This window comes from Camellia sinensis, chromosome 10, assembly GCF_055761805.1.
Source record: "Camellia sinensis isolate YWXY chromosome 10, ASM5576180v1, whole genome shotgun sequence".
NCBI lineage: Eukaryota > Viridiplantae > Streptophyta > Magnoliopsida > Ericales > Theaceae > Camellia > Camellia sinensis.
Window position 1 is genome coordinate 69601160 of NC_138970.1, and position 24165 is coordinate 69625324.

The 24165-nt window shown below is 40.8% G+C and overlaps 1 pseudogene; it reads left to right on the forward strand.

The window, feature by feature from the left end:
* Window positions 1-21980, forward strand: part of LOC114256987 (putative aquaporin PIP2-2) — a 73227-nt pseudogene extending 51247 nt beyond the window's left edge.
* Window positions 21981-24165: the final 2185 nt, after the last annotated feature.

Genomic DNA, 24165 nt, shown 5'->3' on the forward strand with positions numbered 1-24165 from the left:
TTCTTGGATTTTGTAATGGTTGATTCAAAAACTGTGATCAGCCAAGCTCAAGATTTCCAACTCATTCTGCATGACATTCACGCAGAAGGCATGTCTCTCAGTGAATCCTTCCAAGTTGCAGCCTTAATTGAAAAATTACCAAAAGGTTAGAAGGAATTCAAGAACTACCTCAAACACAAGCGCAAAGAAATTTCTATGGACGAATTAATTGTGCGTTTGAGGATTGAGGAGGACAACAACAATTCTAAAAAGAGGGCTGGTAAACATCCTATGGAGTCTAAGGCAAATGTGGTGGAACATGCTTCAAAAACCAAGAAACAAAAGTTTTCTGGAGAGAGTTCATCACAAGGCTCTAAAAGGGGGGATAATAAAAAGTACAAGTTTAAAGGCAAATGTTACATCTGTGACAAAGAGGGACATCGGGCCAAAGATTGCCATAGCAAAGGCAAAAGCAAAAGAAGAACAAGCAAGAAGCCTGCTCAAGCTCATATGACCGAAGTGGACACTATTTCCAATGGTGTCGAAGGCATCAATCTTTCTGTAGTTGTTTCCGAGGCAAATCTTGTCGGAAATCCTAAAGAATAGTGGGTGGACACTGGTGCTACTCGCCATATTTGTGACGACAAAAAGATACTCACATCTTATTCTACAGTGGACAATGGTGAACAACTTTTTATGGGCAACTCCTCAACTTCCAAAGTTAAAGGACAAGGAAAGATTGTACTCAAGATGACATCAGGAAAGGAACTCACTCTCAACAATGTGCTGCATGTACTGGACATTCACAAGAATCTTCTTTCCGGATCTTTGTTGAGTAAGAATGGGTTTAGGCTAGTATTTGAGAGTGATAAATTTGTACTTACTAAGAATGGGATGTATGTAGGAAAAGGTTACATGTCTAATGGCCTTTTCAAGTTAAATGTAATGACCGTTGTACCCTCAGTTATTAATAATAATACATCTTCTTCTTACTTGCTTGAGTTTTCAAATTTATGGCATGGTAGACTAGGACATGTTAATTATGGATCTTTGCGTAGATCAATTAATATGGAATGTTTACCTAAATTTGCAATTGATTCAAATCATAAATGTGAAATTTGTGTTGAGGCAAAATTATAAAAAACTCATTTTCATTCAATTGAAAGAAGTACGGAATCACTTGAATTAATTCATAATGACATTTGTGATTTTAAATCAATTCAAACTAGAGGCGGGAAAAAGTATTTTATCACTTTTATAGATGACTATACTAGATATAGTTATGTTTATTTAATTCGAACCAAGGATGAAGCTTTGGAAACTTTCATTCAATATAAGAATGAAGTTGAAAATCAACTTGGTAAGAAAATCAAGAAACTTAGAAGTGATAGAGGTGGTGAATATGAATCACCTTTTGGTGAATTTTGTAAAGAACATGGAATAATTCATCAAACCACCGCTCCTTACTCACCTCAACAAAATGGAATTGTTGAAAGGAAAAATAGGACTTTAAAAGAAATGATGCATGCCATGTTATTAAGTTCTGGATTACCTCAGAACTTATGGGGGGAAGCAATACTTTCTGCTAATTATATACTTAATATAGTACCCCGAAAGAAAGTGAATCAAACACCTTATGAATTGTGGCATGAAAGAGTACGATCCTACAAATACTTAAAAGTGTGGGGGTGTTTGGCTAAAGTGGCTATTCCTAGTCCTAAAAAGACTAAGATAGGTCCTAAGACCATTGATTGCATTTTCATTGGTTATGCTAAGAATAGTAGTGCATATCGGTTTTTGATTCATAAATCAGAACATGCCGAAATGCATGTAAATACTATTATTGAGTCTCGAAATGCATCTTTCTTTGAACATGTATTTCCAAATAAGACTAGACAAGAGACTAGTAACAATAAAAGATCTCATGATGCTATTACTAGTCAGGATCAAGAAAATGATCAAGAACAAGAGTTAGATCAAAATGAGGAAGAGGAACCTAGGCGTAGTAAACGTGCTAGAACCTCAAAATCTTTTGGTCCAGATTTCCTAACATTTTTGTTAGAAAATGAGCCTTTAACTTTTAAAAAGGCTATATTCAGTCCTGAAGCTCCTTTATGGAAAGAAGCTGTCGACAGTGAAGTTGAATCCATCTTGCAAAATCACACTTGGGAATTGGTGGATTTGCCACCAGGTTGTAAACCTCTTGGGTACAAGTGGATTTTCGAAAGAAAATTGAAAGTGGATGGATCAATTGACAAATACAAAGCAAGACTTGTGGTGAAAGGATTTAGACAAAAAGAATGTCTTGATTACTTTGACACATACTCACCGGTTACTAGAATAACATCCATTAGAATGCTAATTGCCATTGCCTCTCTATACAATCTAGAAATTCATCAAATGGATGTGAAAATCGCTTTCTTAAATGGTGAGTTAAATGAAGAAATTTACATGGAACAATCAGAAGGTTTTTCTGTTCCAGGAAAAGAAAAGAAAGTGTGTAAATTGGTTAAATCATTATATGGTTTAAAACAAGCGCCAAAGCAATGGCATGAGAAATTTGACAAGGCAATGATGTCAAATGGATTTAAAATTAATGAGTGTGACGAATGTGTTTATATTAAAAACACAGACAAAGGTTATGTCATTGTATGTCTATATGTAGATGATATGCTCATCATAGGTAGTAAAAACGACATGATTAAAACTACCAAGAAAATGTTGAATAAATATTTTGACATGAAAGACATGGGCATTGCTGATGTATTCTTGGTATGAAAATTACCAAAACATCAGAAGGATATGGTTTGTCACAATCTCATTACATTGAGAAAATACTTGACAAATTCAGCAAAGATGATGATCATCTTGCTAGAACACATGTAGATGTTAATTTGCATCTTTCTAAGAATGTACAGGAAAGTATTTCTTAATTAGAGTATGCCCAAATTATTGGAAGCTTAATGTACTTGATGAACTGCACTCGCCCAGATATAGCTTATGCAGTAAGTAAATTAAGTAGATATACGAGTAATCCGGGAGTAGAACACTAGAAAGCAATTATAAGGGTTCTTAGATATCTCCGATTTACTTGTAATATTGGGCTTAATTATACTAGATATCCAGCAGTACTTGAAGGATACTGTGATGCAAATTGGATATCGGATACAAGAGACTCAAAGTCCACTAGTGGGTATGTCTTTACTTTTGGTAGGGCGGCTGTATCTTGAAAATCTTCCAAACAGACTTGCATTGCTAGGTCTACTATGGAATCATAATTCATAGCATTAGACAAAGCAGGGGAAGAGGCAGAATGGCTTTGCCACTTCCTTGAAGATATTCCAATATGGCCAAAACTGGTGCCTGCTATATGCATACATTGTGATAGTCAATCAGCTATAAGTAGAGCACAGAGTCATATGTATAACGGTAAGTCACGACACATTCGTCGTCGACATAACACCGTAAGACAACTACTCTCTAATGGAATTATTTCCATAGAATATGTTAAGTCTAAAGACAACATAGCGGATCCACTAACTAAAGGGTTAGCAAGAGAGTTAGTTGAGAATTCATTGAGGGGAATGGGACTTAAGCCTATTAAATAAGAGTTACCATAATGGCAACCTGTAGACGCGCCCGTGGGCCTCGCTACAGTTTAGACTCAATTTGTGTCACGGTCCTTAATCTGAACCAAAGAGTCCAAATCCGGCAAATCGCTTTGAGAAACAGACTTTTGAAAAGAAGTGCCAAACATGGACTGCTTTGCCAGATACAGAGTCGCCACCTAAATATTTTTTATGGGGGAATTTAGGAAACCCTGACTCGGTGCCAAAGGCCACGTGTCTGTCATCACCAAATTTGCCTCGGCTCGGGAGCTTGGGTACGATTGGGGAAGGTCAGCTATGAGCACCCCCTCTCGCCCGATCCGAAGATCGGCCTCTACTAACCGTGATATCCGTTTTTGAAAATGTTATGTGTTCTTATTCCATTTATTAGCCTAGAATTACAATGTTATGCGCGCAGCAAACAATTATAGACCAAATCACCTAAATTGGAACAAAACATTGCATATCCGTTTGTTTGGAAAACGCTTTGGAATTTACTACTCACAAGTAGGCTAAAATACAGATTTCAACGAGTTATCCCAACTCAAACAATCCAACCTTCACCCACGGGCATTCAAGCAGTTTATATCACATAAGCATCTAGCCTCATGGTAATCATGCTATCATGTTAACGTTCACACTCATGTGAGATGCTAAAGCATAAAGAGCTCACCTAGTACTCTGTGCCAAAACAAGAACATGTTAGCAATCATGCATGATCCAAGTCCATGTTTAAATGCCTAATGCAACGCATACGGAATGTCACTAGAGTAGGCTCGAGTAGTCTATAAATGACATGTGAAAATGCACAAGTAGCACGTATTCAAGTTAGATTTGAAATACTTATGCAGTTAGTATGATGCGACAAGCCTGGTGCATGCAAGACTAATGAATGATGCACGCATGTATAGCATAAGGTATGCTAAAGTAAACATGTCCTAGTACTAACCATCAAAACAGGCAAGTAAAAAGGAGAAAGAAGTGGGGGTTGGAAGACAAGCACACACGCACCCACACTTATTACAAATTCACCCTTGCTCAGAGGGACCAAAAGAATAATACAAATTAATTAATCTACAAGCTAATTAATTATTACAGACCACCTAATTAATTAAGCAAATTAACTAAGCTTAAGAAAGCAGTAAAGGCCTCGGGAAGAGGATCCAATGCGCGCGTGCTCGGGTTTGCTCGGAAATCCATCGCCATGCACAAGCTTGCCTCTGCTTTGACTGTTCTGCTTCTCTGAAAATTGCACAACTCCCAAGGTTGCTTCTCTGAGTGTTGTGGAACACTACCGGCTGAGTGAGAACACCACCGGCCATGGAGAATGGTCACCGGGCACAAACTTATGCTCTCGGCCAAACCTATTTTACCGGTCGGCACCCAACACTGCCGGCCGGCCAATTCTTCTTGCTGAAACCTGCAGTTGACAGCAGCAGAGGGCAAGCAAGGCGTGGCGATGTATTTCAAGCAAATGTATGCACCAGTATATCCCCTATCATGTTTATGACTCAAAGGGACACGGTTCTCGATTCTCGGGCCACCAATCATGCATTTCCATGCATGATGGCCCAAGGGACCAAGTATGCATTTTGATTTCAAATGCAATGCACACACACAAACCAAGGCCCAATCCCTATCACTAGATCAAGGGACAAGGCATGCATGCTAGATGGAATGCAACCTAGGCATGCAAACTAGTGTGCTATATCAACATGAGGGCAAGCATGCAAACATGAACATGGGGGAAGCATGCAACAAAATGCAATAGCTAAGCATGTGTCAACAATGCAAGTAATGAGCATGCAAGCGTGTAGCAATGTGATCACATTTGAACAACATTCGAAAGGTGGACTTAGACCAATATGGACAAGCCTCGGCCATGTCTAAATAGGAAGCCAAAATGCTATGGAATGGAGGCAAATACACGCACAAACAATGCATGCAGAAATGACCCAACACTTAAACATTAAAGAACATCTTTTAAGAACACTTAAAAGTGGATAATCATGGACAAATGGCATGCTCATCAAACTCTGAAAATCATGTTAAGATGATACCAAGTCCAACTACCAATGCAAGCAAGGCACGCAACCAAGCCCAAGAACTTAAACTATGGTTAAATGACACATGAAGCAAATGACCAAAGGGGACCAAAACAGTCCCAAATCATGTTAAGGCTAGTAACATGACTGGAATAACATGATAAGTGGTTCCAAACCACTGAAATAATGCAAGTAATGCATGCTAGAGAGGCCAAAGCTTAAGGCATTCAAGAGGGATTGCATGGTAGCTATACAAAGAAAGACATGAATGACTCAAATGACCTAAAACAGTCCCTTAGCACATCAAAATATGCATGTAAGCTTCACAAGGCTAAGCCTAAATCATGCTAGAACAAGGGACTACACCTAAAGCATGTTAATGCAAAAATGTGGCATTACAAGACATGTATGCAAGGCATGCAAGGTGTGTCCAAACCAACTAAAAATAGAGGCATATTATGACATAATAAGCACAAAAAATCAGTTGAAGTATGGCCAACATACACTTAAACAAGATGCTCCCTCAAGAGGCAAAAATGGCCCTTTTCAAGGACAACAAGGAGAGGGGGTGGCCCTCTCCTTCTTAGGACCTCAAGGCACCATTCTCACCTCTGAAATCCCTCAAGATTTCATTGGTGAGGAGGCCCAAACACAATGGTCCCAGAGCTCAACCGAAATGGCACAAAACAAAGGCCAAACAAGCCTTAAGAGGGGTCAAACAACCCCAAAGCTTAAAACACCCTTAACAAACTATTTAGAGCACTCAAAAAAAAGACTTTTCTATGTTATATGTTAAGGTCAAAAACAGTTGCAAATATGGCAAAATAAGCTATGAAAACAAGACTTAAAAGAGGTAAAAGCTCACCCTTTAAGCACAGCAGCAAATCAGCAACTTTTGGACCAAGAAAAGGCTTCAAATCACCCCAAAAATCATCTCCAAGGATCTTAGCTCAATAAAGGGAGTAGAGAACTAGGTGTTTGTATGCAAAAGTGCAAACAAAATGCACTTTTGAGCATAAACAAGTCCTAAACCTTAAAGAGAGAGGCAGAAAATGTAGAGAGAGAGAGAGATTTTTTTGTTCCAAGTTGTATATCTCTTTCTTCTTCCTCTTGTATCTCTCTCTCTTTTGAGAGGGCTTGATTTATATAGATATATCAATCTGCAGCCCCCTCAGAAGTCCCACGTCCAAGCATGGGCTGGGGTATGGCCTGGAATGACTGCTGCCAGCTGTCTACAGAAATATCTGTTGAAAACCACATTTGGCCGGCCGGCCATAAAAGTGGCCGACTGGCAGTCAAATTGGCCGGCCGGCCATCACATTTGGCCGATGGCAACATAACACTGCCAGTGGCCTCAAGCCATGGCCGGTGGAGTGTGGGGATGTCCCAAAAGCCATTCCCTTCCCTCCAAAGCAAAAACACAAGTGTTTGGTCCAAAACCAGACACAAAACGGTCGAGTCGAGAGATCCTGAGGCAAGGCGCGTAGCCGAGGCCTCCGGGAACTCAAGACGAACACAAACATGGATGATCACCGAATGTTCAAGCGGTGACGTCCAAGTCTTGAGGACGGTTAAAAAATGGGGTGTCTACAGTTGCCCCTCTTTGACAGAACTCGAAAGTCGTAACAATGACGGGAGTGAATGTCAAAGCCCAGAGACGACCCATTTTTGACAAGGCCAAAGATTTAGACAAATATGCAAGGCAAACAAGATATGCGCCCGAAGGCAGGGGCAAAATGCAAGACAATGTACAAAGCCGAACATAACTTATGATCATGCATAGAAAGCTGTAACGAAGCATAACATGTGATAGTTTTAAGCTAGCATACACCAAACTACACTACAATGCATAAAGGATGTAAGAGAATTATGCAATTCTCGACACGTCTCACTCGGAGAATACAATACCTGTGCGGTTCGTCTGGTTGCACCAGCCTCAAATGAACCGTACATACAATATCGTGCCTGAAAAGAAAGCAAACTTAACAGGTACAATATCGTTAGCAACATACATAACATGCAAAATGAATGCAAAACGATATGAAATATATACAAAACTATGTATAAACAATGCAAATGAAAATGCAATGCTATTGAATCATGATCAAATCCTGAGCGTTTCAAAACCACACAAATGTCAAATAGATTGATGGAGATGCAAAGTTCGTCTACCATAGAAAAGGTGCCGCAACCCTCAAACCAATATACCAACGTGGAATAGGCGCGTACACATGCAGAACTATGAGTGATGTAGATAGACACAAGAACAAGTAATTGGGTGGAATGACATAAGTGGGGAAATGACCCGCTGAAGAAAGACCAATGATCCTAATGCTGGATGCAAAGATTACACTACAATGTAACATATATACAATGGATATGGCAAGCAGCCAAACCAAATCTTGCCTAGGAAAGGCATGGACACATACAAACCACGTCTAACATAGAACGGTCATACAGAACTATGAGTGTATAGACGTGAAATGTATGGGCACATACCAGACCAAGCTCAACATGGAAAGGCGCAAGCCCCAGATGGAAGTGATGCAGTCGATGTATGCAAGCTACAATGCACTATTTACAAATATGCAATGGAATGGATACAGTGGAATAAGGCCTACGGCCAAGCTGTATCTTGCCTAGGAAAGGCATGGACATGAACAAATCACCTCTAACATAGAACGGTCATACAGAACTATGAGTGTATAGACGTGAAAAGTATGAGCACATACCGACCAAGCTCAACAAGGAAAGGCGCAGACCCTAGATGGAAGTGATGCAATGAATGCATGCGAGCTACAATGCAATATCTACAATATGCAATGGATGGGCGTAAATGTAATATTTGCAGTAAGATGCACGACATATGCATTATTTATAGTGGTATGCATGACATATGCAGTATTTACAATGAATGCATGACATATGCACTATTTAACAATGATGCATGACATATGCATTATTTACAATGAATGCATGACATATGCATTTTTTGCAATGATGCATGACATATGCACTATTTACAATGATGCATGACATATGCACTGTTTACAATGATGCATGACATATGCACTTTTTTTGTTTTGCATGATGATGCATGATTTTGAAATGCGCGACAACGTGCGGCTTTTGAGATGATGAGAAGGCAGATGATCTTGAAATAGGCGACAACGTGCGGCTTTTGGAATGCACGTGAACTTGAATATGCGACGACGCGAGTCGCTTGAAATACATGTATAATGCAACTTATCAAAAGTCGTCCGGGCACGACAAACACCGAAGGACTTACACCTTTAGAGGATTTAAGGTCTCCTAGACCGGAGAGTGCACAAGAAAGTACAAGTGAAGAGTAAATGCACAAAATAGTGCTAAAAAGATGCACGAAACAGTGCGATGCAACGTACTAACAAGTACAAGTTAGGTGCGCAAGGAAGCGTGATAGAATGCATGCAAAATGCAAGTAAGGTGCACAAAACAATGCGACGCAATGCACTGACCAATACTACAAGCATTTTCTATGCAAGATGAGACAGAGCATGTAATGAAATGCACAAGATAGTGCGATGCGCAAGAGAGCGCGAGTGTAAACTGTACAAAACAGTGCGATGCACAAAATAGCGTGAATGAAACAATGTGATGCACAAAACAGTGCGATGCGCAAGAAAGCGCGAAAGTAAATTGCACGAAACTGTGCGATACGCTAAACAACACGAGTGTAAATTGCACAAAACAGTGCGATGTGCAAGAAAGCGCGAGTGATTTGAAATGCACAAGACAGTGCGATATGCTAAACAGCGCGAGTGATTTGAAATGCACAAGAAAGTGCGATACGCTGAACAACGTGATTGATTTTGAAATGCACAAGACAGTACGATACGCTAAACAGCGCGAGTGATTTGAAATGCACAAGAAAGTGTGATACGCTAAACAGTGCGATTGATTTTGAAATGCACAAGACAGTGCGATACACTAAACAGCTCGAGTGATTTGAAATGCATAAGAAAGTGCGATACGCTAAACATCGCGATTGATTTTGAAATGCACAAGACAGTGCGATACGCTAAACAGTGCGAGTGATTTGAAATGCACTAAACAGTGCGATATGCTAAACAACGCGATTGATATGCAATGCATAAAATAGTGCGAGTGAGATACAACCACAAGATGCACAAGACAGTGCTAGTGAGATACAAAGTGTAAGTGCACAAGACAGTGCGAGTGAATGCATGTTCTATGCAAATGAGGTGCATTTTCTATGCAAGTATGGAAGAGTGCATTTTCTATGCAAAAGATACGAGCATTTTCTATGCAAGAAACAGGAGCATATTCTATGCAATATTGAAAGCATATTCTATGCAGAATCGAAAGCAAGCATGTTCTATGCATGAATCATAACGATGTACGGCACGCATGTAACAGAAGTGTATATGAAAGTGCACATTCTATGCAATGGAAGGGCATCAAACACGTACTCTGGTGCCTCCGATTTACCTTTCGGAGGACTTGGCAATACGCTCAGCTCAAAAGGGGACACCTTGTTTATATTGGTGAGAGATAACATCTGCATGTGAAACCCTCAAGTGCTGCTTGGACTGCCATTCTGACTTGAAGCAGGCTTACATTTGGGGTCGAGATACACTCATACTCCAGAGAAATGGCGAGGCCTGAGAAGGTGCACCTGGAGTGCAGTCTCGGAATTTGCCAAAGTTGAAACAGACTAAGATGCTCCAAATTTTCCCTCTTTTCTTTTGCTTTGCGGTCCGGAACCTATATAGCTTCAGATAGGTCCTTGTTTTATTGTTCACACTTATCGGGGGTGGACCCTGCAGTTTATGAAAGAAACAATACTGTTTTGCACAAATGTGGAGAATGGCACGGCACTCGGAGCACAAAGCGATTTTATTTTTAAAATTGAGAGATGAGTTCTTAACCGGGTATTGAGCCTCTGACTGAACACAACGCACCACGACTCAAACGACGGAAGACAAAAGGTAAACAACCTAAAGACATCGAGAAACACTCGAAACGACTTGAGACAAAACAAAAGACACAACACACAGACGTGTTACAAAAACGAGAGTCCTCAGACCACGAGGAGCCAGTTTCTCCGGGTATGTTTCCCACCCTTTCTAATTTGTGTGATTCTCACATCCCTCGGCCCTCACGCTCGTTTTTTTTCTCTCAAGACCCTTTGGCTCGCTTTTTCTCTCAACTTACACCTCTCTATTCTTTATTTTCTCATTTTTATCCCTCCCCAGGGTGTTTGATGGATGAATAGGAAGTTGTGGGTTCACACCCGATACGGTTAGCTCGCGGCTATTTCTTCTGGTGGCGTTTGGTCGATGCCCCAGACAAAGGAGTGGAGTATCTTGATCCGTTCCGATTCGTGCTTCGCACTTGGTTTGATACCTCGTTGCTCAGAGGTCGAGGGCTTTCGGCCCTGTTTTGTTAGTTTCTGCTGTACCCTTCTTGGCAAATGGGGTGCCCTTTCTGGCAAGTATGTTGACTACGGGGGAAAGACAGAATACCTGACTCAACTGTGGCCCTAGATTATCGTTTTGACCATTTTTTATTTTGGTTTTCTACTAAAACAGCTTTGATCAATATGAGAGTTAGATTAACTTGCTTATTCAATTTTTTGATTTAAAATCATGCAAGTCAGGCTATGAGCACTGAAAATTTTCCTGTTTGGGTCCAAGAAAATGGTCCAGTTTTGGAAAATGAAATAGTTTTTGAGAAGATAGTCAACCTCAGTAAAAAATTTCAAAAATTAATTTTTGCAAACGGTCAATGCTCAGCGAGCACGAAACTTACTCTCGAGATGCGCAACCTCGGATCGGAGGCAACGGAAAATTGCCCCTTGCTTGAAAAGAGCTGCACGACAACGGAAAGTTGCCCCTGGTTTGAATGGCGACTCATGGCAACGTAAAGTTGCCCCTTGTTTAGATAACGCCGCAGCGTACTGTAAATAGTCCTCATCAGTGATGATCACGACCGAACTCTCTCGGATATAGAGAAGACAATGATGGTCAAAACCAATATATGGACACAGTCACTTTGAAAGTGTTGGTGGCTGGACTTCAGGACGAAGCTGCCTACGTATCCCAAACATGGGAATCGCAGACGATTAAAACCATTACATGGACTGAGGTGCTATGAAAGCATTGGGGGTTGGACATCAGGATGAAGTTGCCTACGTATCCCAAACATGGGAATCAAGCCTTACGTAGTTCCGGTTAAGGTATACTCGGGTATTTTAACCTTCACCTTTTAGGCTCTAACTTTTGCCAAGGCGCCCGATGCGGGTTTTCGACCTTGCGAGCTTTTCTTTCATTTTTCTTTCTTCCCTTTCTTTTTTTTCTCTCTTTTGTATATTTTATTTTTTTCTTTTTTGTATTTTTCTCTCTTTTGTATATTTTTTCTTCTTTTTTGTCTCTCTTGTATATTTTTTTTTTCTTTTTTTTACATATTTTCTTTTTGCTCTAACTTTTGCCTGGGTCGCCCTTCCGGGTTTTCGGCCCAGCGAGCCGCTCAAAGGGTAAAAGTGTAACAAGTCCATGCCAAATGGTTTTAGGGTTTTGAAGCCATCCGTATCCAGGAGAGTGGCTGTTGCATTGACTTACTGAAGGACCCATCTTCGGCTCTTCGAGCAAATCGGACATTTTTGCCCCTAGTTTGGAGGGGTGCTTCTGTTCTAGCTTTACAGGCTTCTTCTGATGAGATCTGATCTTCTTGATTTGGCTTTGATGCCTCTTGTTCGAGGGCTGCTTCCAATCTGGCCACACAGGCCGCTCTTGATGGTCGATCGTTGAACACTCCGAATTGTGGTTCAAGGCTTTAAAACAAGGGCTCGAGTCTTGAGGCTGAGAGCGATCCTAAGCTGCATAATCTCTAGAGCGATTCCATACAGGTCTTCGCAGGACCACGCAAAACATTTTGTTTTTGAAAGTTTTTAAAGAAGCGACAAATCGCTCACGCTGAAGATAGTGTGGAACCAGTCTGGATCAAGCCAGGGTCCTTCTCAGTACTCACGCTGACAAGCATGATTTCAATCATTAAGGGCTTAGCACGCCTCTCTTTCTCTCAATTTGATCAAAGTTTTGCAAAACCCGAGGAATTCCTTCCTCTTCGTTTTCATCACAATGTTCAAAAACAGCTTTGAAAAACTTAGGTCAACGCAATGACTTAAAAGCACAGAAAAGCAGGTGAAATGCACTGTCGTTCCATTCGACTTTCTGGCACAGCTGGCACAAGGCAGAAGTAAGCACAAAAGCATGAAAAACCACTGCTGTTTCATTCATAACTGTTGGTGTAACTGGCTCCATGGCAGAAACAGACTCAAAAGAAAGCGAAAAGACAGACACGAAACAAAATAGTGATGCCCGAGGTAACACCCCCGGAATCACCTAACACTAACAAAACAGGACTGACTCGATACAATAAGACAGACCCGAAACAGAAAGACTGACTCAAAACAAAGAGACAGACGCAAAACAACACAACAAAACTGACTTAAATACCCGAGTCAGAAACTAGCATTCGCAAATGCTCAAAACAGTGCGTGCCATACGCCACATCTGGAGTAAATCGAGCGCCACCCGCAGCTGGTTTATCCCCCGATCACATATTCACATTATTCCCCAAGTTCACTGACCCAGTGCCGATAGACTTGGCTGAGTTGGTGCGACGATGACCTTATTGTCAATCAGATCTTGTATTTCATGGCGAAGACGAAAACAACTATTAGTGACATGGTCGACTTGCTGATGAAAGGCACAGTACTTGGCCGGATCATGGGAGGGAGGAAGTTTATCTGGCAGTGGTCGCGGCTCCAGGGGTTTTAGATCCCCCTCTTTAATCAGAACCTTCAAGGCCGCTGATAGAGACATGTACAGTGGTGCGAACACCCTTTGGCCTCGAGGTGGGTGTTTTGAGGTTTGGGGAGTTTTGCTGGATGCACCAGCAAAGGGATTGGTAGGCGCTGACTGGGTTTGCTGTCCGAGCGAGGGTTTAGAGCTGAAAGGAACATTCCTGGTACACCGGCCCTTCTCCCAGCTTGCCCCTTGATTTGAACTGCTCTCATTCTGAGTGGCGAATGTGTCATCCATAGTTTTTGTAACAATTGCGAGTACTTGCTGTTTGTTCAGCCCTTCAGCTTTCAAAGCCTCAATATCCCATTGAAGGTGTTCATGGGGACCAATGCCTGCCCCTACCTTGTTCTTACCACTTGCCTCCACTTTGCCAAGGGAGTGGCCTTCTTCCAATGCAACTCGTCCCAAGGTTGGGGAGTCTTCAGAAGTAGTGGGTTCGTGGGTTTGAGATGATTGGGGTTCAGATGCACTCATCATGCATAAGTCCAGGCTCTCTGGGATAAACACATTAGGCTTGAGTAGATGGACTGGGGTGATATATACGCTGGGGTCGTAAGGGACAGCCAGTGTGTGGATTAGATTAAGATGTGGATGAGGTACTTGGTCATTGGGGTCTGAAGGTGGAGCTATCGTCCGGTTGTCGATGAGATTTTGGACCTCATGACGAAGGCGGTAGCAACGGTCGGTGCCATGACCGCGCTGCTGATGGTACACACAGTACTTAGAGGGGTTATGTCTGGCTGGGAGTGGGTTAGGCAGAGGTTGAGGATCGAGAGGTTTGAGATATCCTCTTTCCATCAAGACTTTTAGTGCGCTAGTCAGGCTCATATAGAGAGGGGTGAAAGTTCTGCCCTGAGCTCGGGCTGGGCTGGCGGTTTGTAGGCTTGGATTGGCAAAAGGGTTGGCTGTGGCGACTGTATTGATTTCTGCGGGTTTGGGAATAGCGCTACTACCAGCATTGGCACTCCCTGAAATCACCCTCCTTGCCGCTTCACTTGTTCTGGGAATGATCCCGCTGTTGAACGCATTCTCGACCTGAACCCCTAGTTCATGTAAACTTTTGAAAGTGAATAGTGGAGCGACAATCAACTTTTGCAACATATCATGCTCGAGGTTTTGCACCATCATCTGCATTTGATCCCTCTCGGAAGGCCGATCTGTCATTTGTGCTGCCTTTGCTCTCTATCTTGCAACAAATTCCACAAAAGGCTCTGTTGGGTTCTAGCGGGTTGTTTCAAGCTCTTGCATGGTCATTTCAACTTGGGTATTGTAGAAATATTGATCGACAAAGGCCTCAGCCAGTTCTTCCCAGTTTTGCTTCACTTTATCTTCCAACTTAGCGTACCAAGTGGCTGCTACACCCGACAGGGTTCTTCCATACAGAGAGAGTTTATGTGGCTTAGTCAGACCCATCGGCTTCAGGACATCCAAGAAAAGTCAGATATGTACCATTGGATCTCTAGACCCGTCGAAATGGTCAATATATGGCATTTTGAATCTGTCTGGGAGCCGTACGGCAGCCTCGGTGTGCCCATCCTCAATGTCAGGAATGGACTTAAGGCCCTGTGCCTTCTTGAATTGCTTCTCAAGGTTCGCAATTTTTACTGCGGTCGGATCAAGGTCATTAGTGTCAAGGGGATAAAGCCTCTCATTAGGATGCACCAAGGGTCTGAGCACTTGAGCTTGAGCTAACCTTTCTCGAGGATTTGGACACGACAAATCTTCAACTGGCGGAAGTGGGTCAAAGTTTGGCTGGGGTCTCAATGCTGGATGTAAGGCAGATGCCCCAGATGGGCGCTTCGTTTCAATACTGGTCTCGGCCTGCATGGCAGTTCCCTGATTTAACGCTGCTATCACGGCCACAAATTCTTCCGAACCCCGTGCCATCACGGTCTGCTGAGTCTAAACAAAGGTGATGTGACTGGCGACTGACGGATCAGATGAACCGGTGACCCCTGACTGGTTTTTCTTTGCCTTGCCTCGGTGAAAGAACACTGGTTGCCCTTGAATTGAATTTCTGACCTAACAAAGTCTATCAGCACTAGTCCAATGTACCTGGGGGATATCGGAGCCTTCTGAAGCTATGGTTCCCAGACTACCTAGCAAAAGAGAAAACAGACAACATCTCAGCCTGATTTCGCCAAAACAGATTTGAATCTTTACTGAATTCTGCCCCAAATTTTGCCCTGTAAACCGATACCCTTAGGTAAAACTGATTGCACCAAAATACTGATGCCCGCAGGCCTGATACTCAGACTTGCAAACTGATACACACAACCTGTAGAAACACACTCTGACAGCACATAGCAAACAAGTAAGAGCCAAAACACCCCTATGTTGGGGTAGGGTTTTCCTGTCCTATTTTGTCAGGAGCTAGGATTTCACTACACACATAGCGGTTTCAAACAACCTATAATCGGGTAAGCAACCTGTCCTAGCTTGGAATGGCCACTATGGTTTCCGAATATGCACTAGGTCGAATGGTCGAAAAGGATGCCCCGGTAAAACCGGGGTTTGTGTTCCCATACTGTTAGAGCCCACAACCGGTCAGCCTTATGGCATGCTTTGACAAAGTCAAGCCTCCGGCAAACCGTTCAGGAATGGCAGATGGCAAACACGGTGTCCTAGGCGCACCAATGCACATGCAATGCAAAGAGACACATAAATGAAATCAAAACTGGATATCATGAGTTTGAGTCAAGCTCTCTAAATCCCCAGCAGAGTCGCCAGAAACTGTAGACGCGCTCGTGGGCCTCGCTACAGTTCGGACTCAATTTGTGTCACGGTCCTTAATTTGAACCAAAGAGTCCAAATCCAGCAAATCGCTTTGAGAAACAAATTTTTGAAATGAAGTGCCAAACATGGACTGCTTTGCCAGATACAGAGTCGCCACCTAAATATTTTTTATGGGGGAATTTAGGAAACCCTGACTCGGTGCCAAAGGCCACGTGTCCGTCATCACCAAATTTGCCTCGGCTCGGGAGCTTAGGTGTGATTGGGGAAAGTCAGCTATGAGCACCCCCTCTCGCCCGATCCGAAGATCGGCCTTTACTAACCGTGATATCCGTTTTTGAAAACGTTATGTGTTCTTATTCCATTTATTAGCCTAGAATTACAATGTTATGCGCGCAGCAAACAAGTATAGACCAAATTGCCTAAATTGGAACAAAACATTGCATATCCGTTTGTTTGGAAAATGCTTTGGAATTTATTACTCACAAGTAGGCTAAAATACGGATTTCAACGAGTTATCCCAACTCAAACAATCCAACCTTCACCCACGGGCATTCAAGCAGTTTATATCACATAAGCATCTAGCCTCATGGTAATCATGCTATCATGTTAACGTTCACACTCATGTGAGATGCTAAAGCATAAAGAGCTCACCTACTACTCCGTGCCAATACAAGAACATGCTAGCAATCATGCATGATCCAAGTCCATAGTTAAATGCCTAATGCAACGTATACGAAATGTCACTAGAGTAGGCTCGGCTAGTCTATAAGTGACATGTGAAAATGCACAAGTAGAACGCATTCAAGTTAGATTTGAAATACTTATGCAGTTAGTATGATGCGCCGAGCCTGGTGCATGCAAGACTAATGAATGATGCACGCATGCATAGCATAAGGTATGCTAAAGTAAACATGTCCTAGTACTAACCATCAAAACAGGCAAGTAAAAAGGAGAAAGAAGTGGGGGTTGGAAGACAAGCACACACGCACCCACAATTATTACAAATTCACCCTTGCTCAGAGGGACCAAAAGAATAATACAAACTAATTAATCTACAAGCTAATTAATTATTACAGACCACCTATTTAATTAAGCAAATTAACTAAGCTTAAGAAAGCAGTAAAGGCCTCGGGAAGAGGATCCAATGAGCGCGTGCTCGGGTTTGCTCGGAAATCCAACGCCATGCACAAGTTTGCCTCTGCTTTGACCGTTCTGCTTCTCTGACAATTGCACAACTCCCAAGGTTGCTTCTCTGAGTGTTGTGGAACACTATCGGCTGAGTGAGAACACCACCGGCTAGGGAGAATGGTCACCGGCCACAAACTTATGCTCTCGGCCAAACCTGTTTTGCCAGTCGGCACCCAACACTGCCGGCCGGCCAATTCTTCTTGCCGAAACCTGCAGTTGACAGCAGCAGAGGGCAGGCAAGGCATGGCGATGTATTTCAAGCAAATGTATGCACCAGTATATCCCCTATCATGTTTATGACTCAAAGGGACACGTTTCTCGATTCTCGGGCCAACAATCACGCATTTCCATGCATGATGGCCCAAGGGACCAAGTATGCATTTTGATTTCAAATGCAATGCACACACACACAAACCAAGGCCCAATCCCTATCAGTAGATCAAGGGACAAGGCATGCATGCTAGATGGAATGCAACCTAGGCATGCAAACTAGTGTGCTATATCAACATGAGGGAAAGCATGCAAACATGAACATGGGGGAAGCATGCAACAAAATGCAATAGCTAAGCATGTGTCAACAATGCAAGTAATGAGCATGCAAACATTATGCAACCGAAGCATGCAAGCGTGTAGCAATGTGATCACATTTGAACAACATGCGAAAGGTGGACTTAGACCAATACGGACAAGCCTCGGCCATGTCTAAATAGGAAGCCAAAATGCTATGGAATGGAGGCAAATACACACACAAACAATGCATGCAGAAATGACCCAACGCTTAAGCATTAAAGAATATCTTTTAAGAACACTTAAAAGAGGATAATCATGGACAAATGGCATGCTCATCAAACTCTGAAAATCATGTTAAGATGATACCAAGTCCAACTACCAATGCAAGCAAGGCATGCAACCAAGCCCAAGAACTTAAACTATGGTTAAATGACACATGAAGCAAATGACCAAAGGGGACCAAAAAAGTCCCAAATCATGTTAAGGCAAGTCCTAAAAACCACCTAGATGGCATCTAAATGATCTACACATGGAGGCATGCACAAATGCTTAAACATGGAGCATACAACACAACCTCTTAGAGACATCAAAGAGGCATCAAAGGCAAGGATACAAGCATGTTATAAGGACTGAAATAACATGATAAGTGGTTCCAAACCACTGAAACAATGCAAGTAATGCATGCTAGAGAGGCCAAAGCTTAAGGCATTCAAGAGGGATTGCATGGTAGCTATACAAAGAAAGACATGAATGACTCAAATTACCTAAAACAGTCCCTTAGAACATCAAAATATGCATGTAAGCTTCACAAGGCTAAGCCTAAATCATGCTAGAACAAGGGTCTACACCTAAAGCATGTTAAGGCAAAAATGTGGCATTACAAGACATGTATGCAAGGCATGCAAGGTGTGTCCAAACCAACTAAAAACAGAGGCATATTATGACATAATAAGCACAAAAATCAGTTGAAGCATGGCCAACATACACTTAAACAAGATGCTCCCTCAAGAGGCAAAAATGGCCCTTTTCAAGGACAACAAGGAGAGGGGGTGGCCCTCTCCTTCTTAGGACCTCAAGGCACCATCCTCACCTCTAAAATCCCTCAAGATTTCATTGGTGAGGAGGCCCAAACACAATGGTCCCAGAGCTCAGCCGAAATGGCACAAAACAAAGGCCAAACAAGCCTTAAGAGGGGTCAAACAATCCCAAAGCTTAAAACACCCTTAACAAACTATTTAGAGCACTCAAAAACAAGACTTTTCTATGTTATATGTTAAGCTCAAAAATAGTTGCAAATATGGAAAAACAAGCTATGAAAAGAAGACATAAAAGAGGTAAAAGCTCACCCTTGAAGCACAGCAGCAAATCAGCAAGTTTTGAACAAAGAAAAGGCTTCAAATCACCCCAAAAATCATCTCCAAGGATCTTAGCTCAATAAAGGGAGTAGAGAACTAGGTGTTTGTATGCAAAAGTGCAAAGAAAATGCACTTTTGAGCACAAACAAGCCCTAAACCTTAGAGAGAGAGGCAGAAAATGTAGAGAGAGAGAGAGATTTTTTTGTTCCAAGTTGTATATCTCTTTCTTCTTCCTCTTGTATCTCTCTCTCTTTTGAGAGAGCATGATTGATATAGATATATCAATCTGCAGCCCCTTCAGAAGTCCCACGTCCAGGCATGGGTTAGGGTATGGCCTGGAATGACAGCTGCCAGCTGTCTACAGAAATATCTGTTGAAAACCACATTTGGCCGGCCGGCCATAAAAGTGGCCGACCGACAGTCAAATTCGCCGGCCGGCCATCACATTTGGCCAATGGCAACGTGACACAGCCGGTGGCCTCAAGCCATGGCCGGTGGAGTGTGGGGATGTCCCAAAAGCCATTCCCTACCCTCCAAAGCAAAAACACAAATGTTTGGTGCAAAACCAGACACAAAACGGTCGAGTCGAGAGATCCTGAGGCAAGGCGCGTAGCCGAGGCCTCCGGGAACTCAAGACGAACACAAACATGGATGATCATCGAGTGTTCAAGCGGTGACGTCCAAGTCTTGAGGACGGTCAAAAAATGGGGTGTCTACACAACCCAACCTAGTTGATTGGAGATCCCAAGATCTAGGTTCAAAGGGACAACCGAGTTGTGTACGACTCAGAAGGATCACTGAGGAGTCTTACTCCTACCCATTTCTTTGATGAAATAGTGATGTCTGCAGTGTTTGAGGTTAAGTAAAATTTTAATGATTCTTATATCTAGGTAAACCTAGTGGAGTATGGCAGGATACTCTTCATAAGAATCGCCTATGTGAGTGTGAACTGGGCCGGTTCTATGAGTTATGTGAAGGGCTACAATTCTCTAGAGCACTCATGAAAGACCAGGTTGTTCAGAGCCAAAATAAACACAATAGTGAGAACTAAACTGTGTCTAGAGATATACTGTGTGAGTTCTATTGTCTTGGTTTACACAAACGGCTGAACAGTTCAAGACATCATGTTCACTGGTTAGCTAGTAAATCCGATAGTGTCTCATAAGGGAAGGTTCAAAGCCAAAAGTTACTTATCCTTTGCAGTATATTTCTAATTTCTGTACTCTCTGTAATTAGATCATGTTGTTGCATTTTTTCTCCGTCAAATTCCATTCATGTGGGGGATTGTTGGAAAAATGGTGTTTTATATAGCTTATGTTGGGCCAAATTTGAGCCCAAATTTGAGTGGGCCCCAAACGTCTTTTGGGGTGGGTCCGAAGAGGTGAAGTGTTCCTTGCCGCGTGGCAAGTCACACAATGAAGACGGAACGTTAAAACCATTTATGAGTGAATGGAAAGTTGACGTCGTTTTCGGGTCTAACATTAATTTTTTAGATAAAATTCATTTGAATTTTTTCAATAAAAATTATTGTGGGAATTTAATTTAATTCTAAATTCAAATTTTGGGTTCCTGAGTGGTTTCCTAAAATTTGTAATTATGAGAATTTAATTTATTTCTAATTTCAAATTTCATATTCGTAAGTGGTTTCCTAAAATTTGTACCTCTTCCTTTATTTATTAAACTATTTAAATAGTTTAATATATATATATAGATATATATATATATATATATTTCAATAGTTTAAATAAAGTTGCTACAGGTTTGACTTGGTCCACTACGGTTTACTTTTCAAATTGTTTGGAATGAAATAAGTTCCATGTGCAACGGTCAAACTAACTTTGAAAAGTTGGTATTCCTATTCAAACATGTTGATGCAGCTTTTCACTTCAAAATTGGAACCTGTTCAGGTCTTAAGTTTTGTGCCTATATATACCCATCAATTCCAGCTGTCTTGGTACCCAATTACTGATTCGAAAAAAACAGTCTGTTAGGTTTCTTTGTGCTGTCTAATTTTTCTTTTGTGCATTATTCTTCATTTTAGTTTAGAATAAATGTTCAGAGAGTTAGAACACAGGTTTGGTTCGTCGAACAATTTGTTTTGGAGTGCAACTACAAATTGGTTAACATCATTGTATCCTGGGAGATAGAAGCCACTCAACCGTAAGCACCGTAGGGGGGCGAATCTGTCTTAAGGACAGAGTGTTACACACTCGACTTGGTCTTTTATTTTTAATTCAGTTCAATAAATAAATTCGGTACGTTATTTATTTATTTTGTTTGTATTAGTTTCAATTTATTTTATTTACACAGAAGATTGTTCCAACATTGGCACCACTCCCTATCGGATTCGCTGTGTTCATGGTTCACTTGGTGACCATCCCAATCGCCGGCACTGGCATCAACCCAGCCCGAAGCTTTGGCACTACCGTGATCTACGGCAAACAAAAAGCCTGGGATGATCAAGTACTTACCTCCACCCCTCTCTTTTAATTCCATGTTGTCTTATACATAGTACTTATATTGTACCTTAATTTTCATGTTTTAACTTTGTTTTGTGATGTTAATTATTTCAATGAATTTTCTGGGTTGGACCATTCATTGGAGTGGCCATCGCTGCCTTCTACCACCAATACATCCTGCATAGCCGCCGCACTTAAAGCCCTTGGATCATTCAGTAGCAATGCCTAAATAATGTGAATTAGTTTCAATTTTACATGTTCAAAGGGTATTTTGGCAACGTGGCAAAGTTATAAATATGTGTTTGGATCACTTGTGGCATTGTGGTTTTGGCACTTGTTTTTATTGTGCTTATATGTTGTTTTCTACTCTTTTATTTATTTTTTATTTTTTATTTTTTTTTGTGTGTTCATTGTTGTTTTGCTCTTTTTCCTTGGTTGTTTTGCATCTTAGTATTCCTAAGCATAATATATGAACAAGTGCTTACTTTTTTGTCTCAATCAACTATGATTTCTTTAATTCATGGTTCATTTTCATGCGTTGGTATTGTAAAAAGCAGTATTAGCTGATCACAATGATCTTCTTCATGTTTTCGGTTAATTTGTCGTAATTCACCTTAAATTAAAAGTTAATAATTTAATCTCACAAAAATATGTAATTTAATACAAATTTTCTGTAAGTGATCTCATAAAAAATTTTAGGAACACAAAATCACACAAGTTTTTACGAAATAATGTAAACAATCTCATAAAAACATTTAAATAACACAAATTTGAGTAACTGATGTCACAATATTTTGAATAAAACAAAATCACATAAGTTTTTCATAAACTCACATAAGTGATCTTATAAAAATGCGTGAGTTAACATAAATTTCCTGTAAGTGATCTTATAAATTTTTTGTGGAACCCAAATCACGTAAATTTTCACGAAATCATGTAAGCGATCTCATAAAAATGGGTAAATAACACAAATTCGAGTAAGTGATCTCATAAAATTTTGAACAGCACAAAATTATATAAGTCTTTCACAAACTCATGTAAGTAATCTCACAAAAATGAGTAAGTTAACACAAATTTTTTGTAAATGATCTGATAAAATTTTTGAGAAATACAAAATCACGTAAGTTTTCACGAAATCACGTAATGATGTCACAAAAATGCGTAAATAACACAAATTCGAGTAAGTCATTTCATAAAATTCTGAACAATACAAAATTACATAAATTTTTACAAACTCATGTATGAGATCTCACAAAAATGCGCAAGTTAATGTAAATTTTCTGTATAAGTGATCTGATAAAAGTTTTGAGGAACATAAAATCACGAAAATTTTCACAAAATCACGCATGTGATCTCACAAAAATGCATAAGTAACATAAATTCGAGTAAATTATTGATCAATTTATCCAATCAATTGACGAAGCTAATCGGTAGGCCAATTTATTGGTTGTGGACAAGTCATCCAATCGATTGACAAATCGATTGGAGTGACCAATTCCTCCAATCGATTCACTAATCAATTTCTTTGTGAAATTTTAGATGTGTAATCAATTATAACATCGATTGGTTTTTGTCAAATCGTCCAATCAATTGAAAAATCGAATTGCTGGTGGTCAATCAAATGGTCATTGGATTGGTTACTGGAGTGACTAATTCTTCCAATCGATTGACCAATCGATTTTTTTGTAAAATTAGATGTGCAATCAATTGAAAAATCAATTGGTGGTAATGAAGCCGTTCAATCAATTGGAGAATCGATTAGTGGTGGTTAAGCCATCTAATTAATTGCACAATCAATTACAGTGGTGTATTTTTCCAATTGATTGGCCAATCAATTCTTTTGCATGGTGCTGGACCGTCATCGGCAAATGTTCAAGTTGGAGACACCTAGTGTTGCTTGAAACAACGAGTACACTTCAGTGGATGTTTGGTATATGGTGACATCCATACAATACAATAGATAGATTGGTGATTGGATGGAAAAGAGGAACTACAACAATTTACACTTTTGGCGACCCAATTTGGCGACTAAAAGGAATTTAGTCGCCAAACGTTACATTTTTGGCGACTAAAATATATATTAGTCAGCGTTGGTATAGCTGCTATTTTTTTTTTTTTTTTTGTTGAGATATTGTAACGCCCAAAAATAATCCCAACATATCTAATACATCAACTCACTTCCAAATAAAATAATAATAAAAAAAAAACCATGACTCAAGGGATGCCGGAAGATATGTTCACTATGTTTCTTCACATGATTCCAAATATTATACAACAGTAATTTCACATGCGATTATACATTCATTGACAAATTAGTACATGAATTTATAGCATGTAAAATCATTTAATCAAAACGAATAAGGCCCTCATGGGCTTACAAGTTTCAAGACAATAGCCCAGTTACACAAAATGGT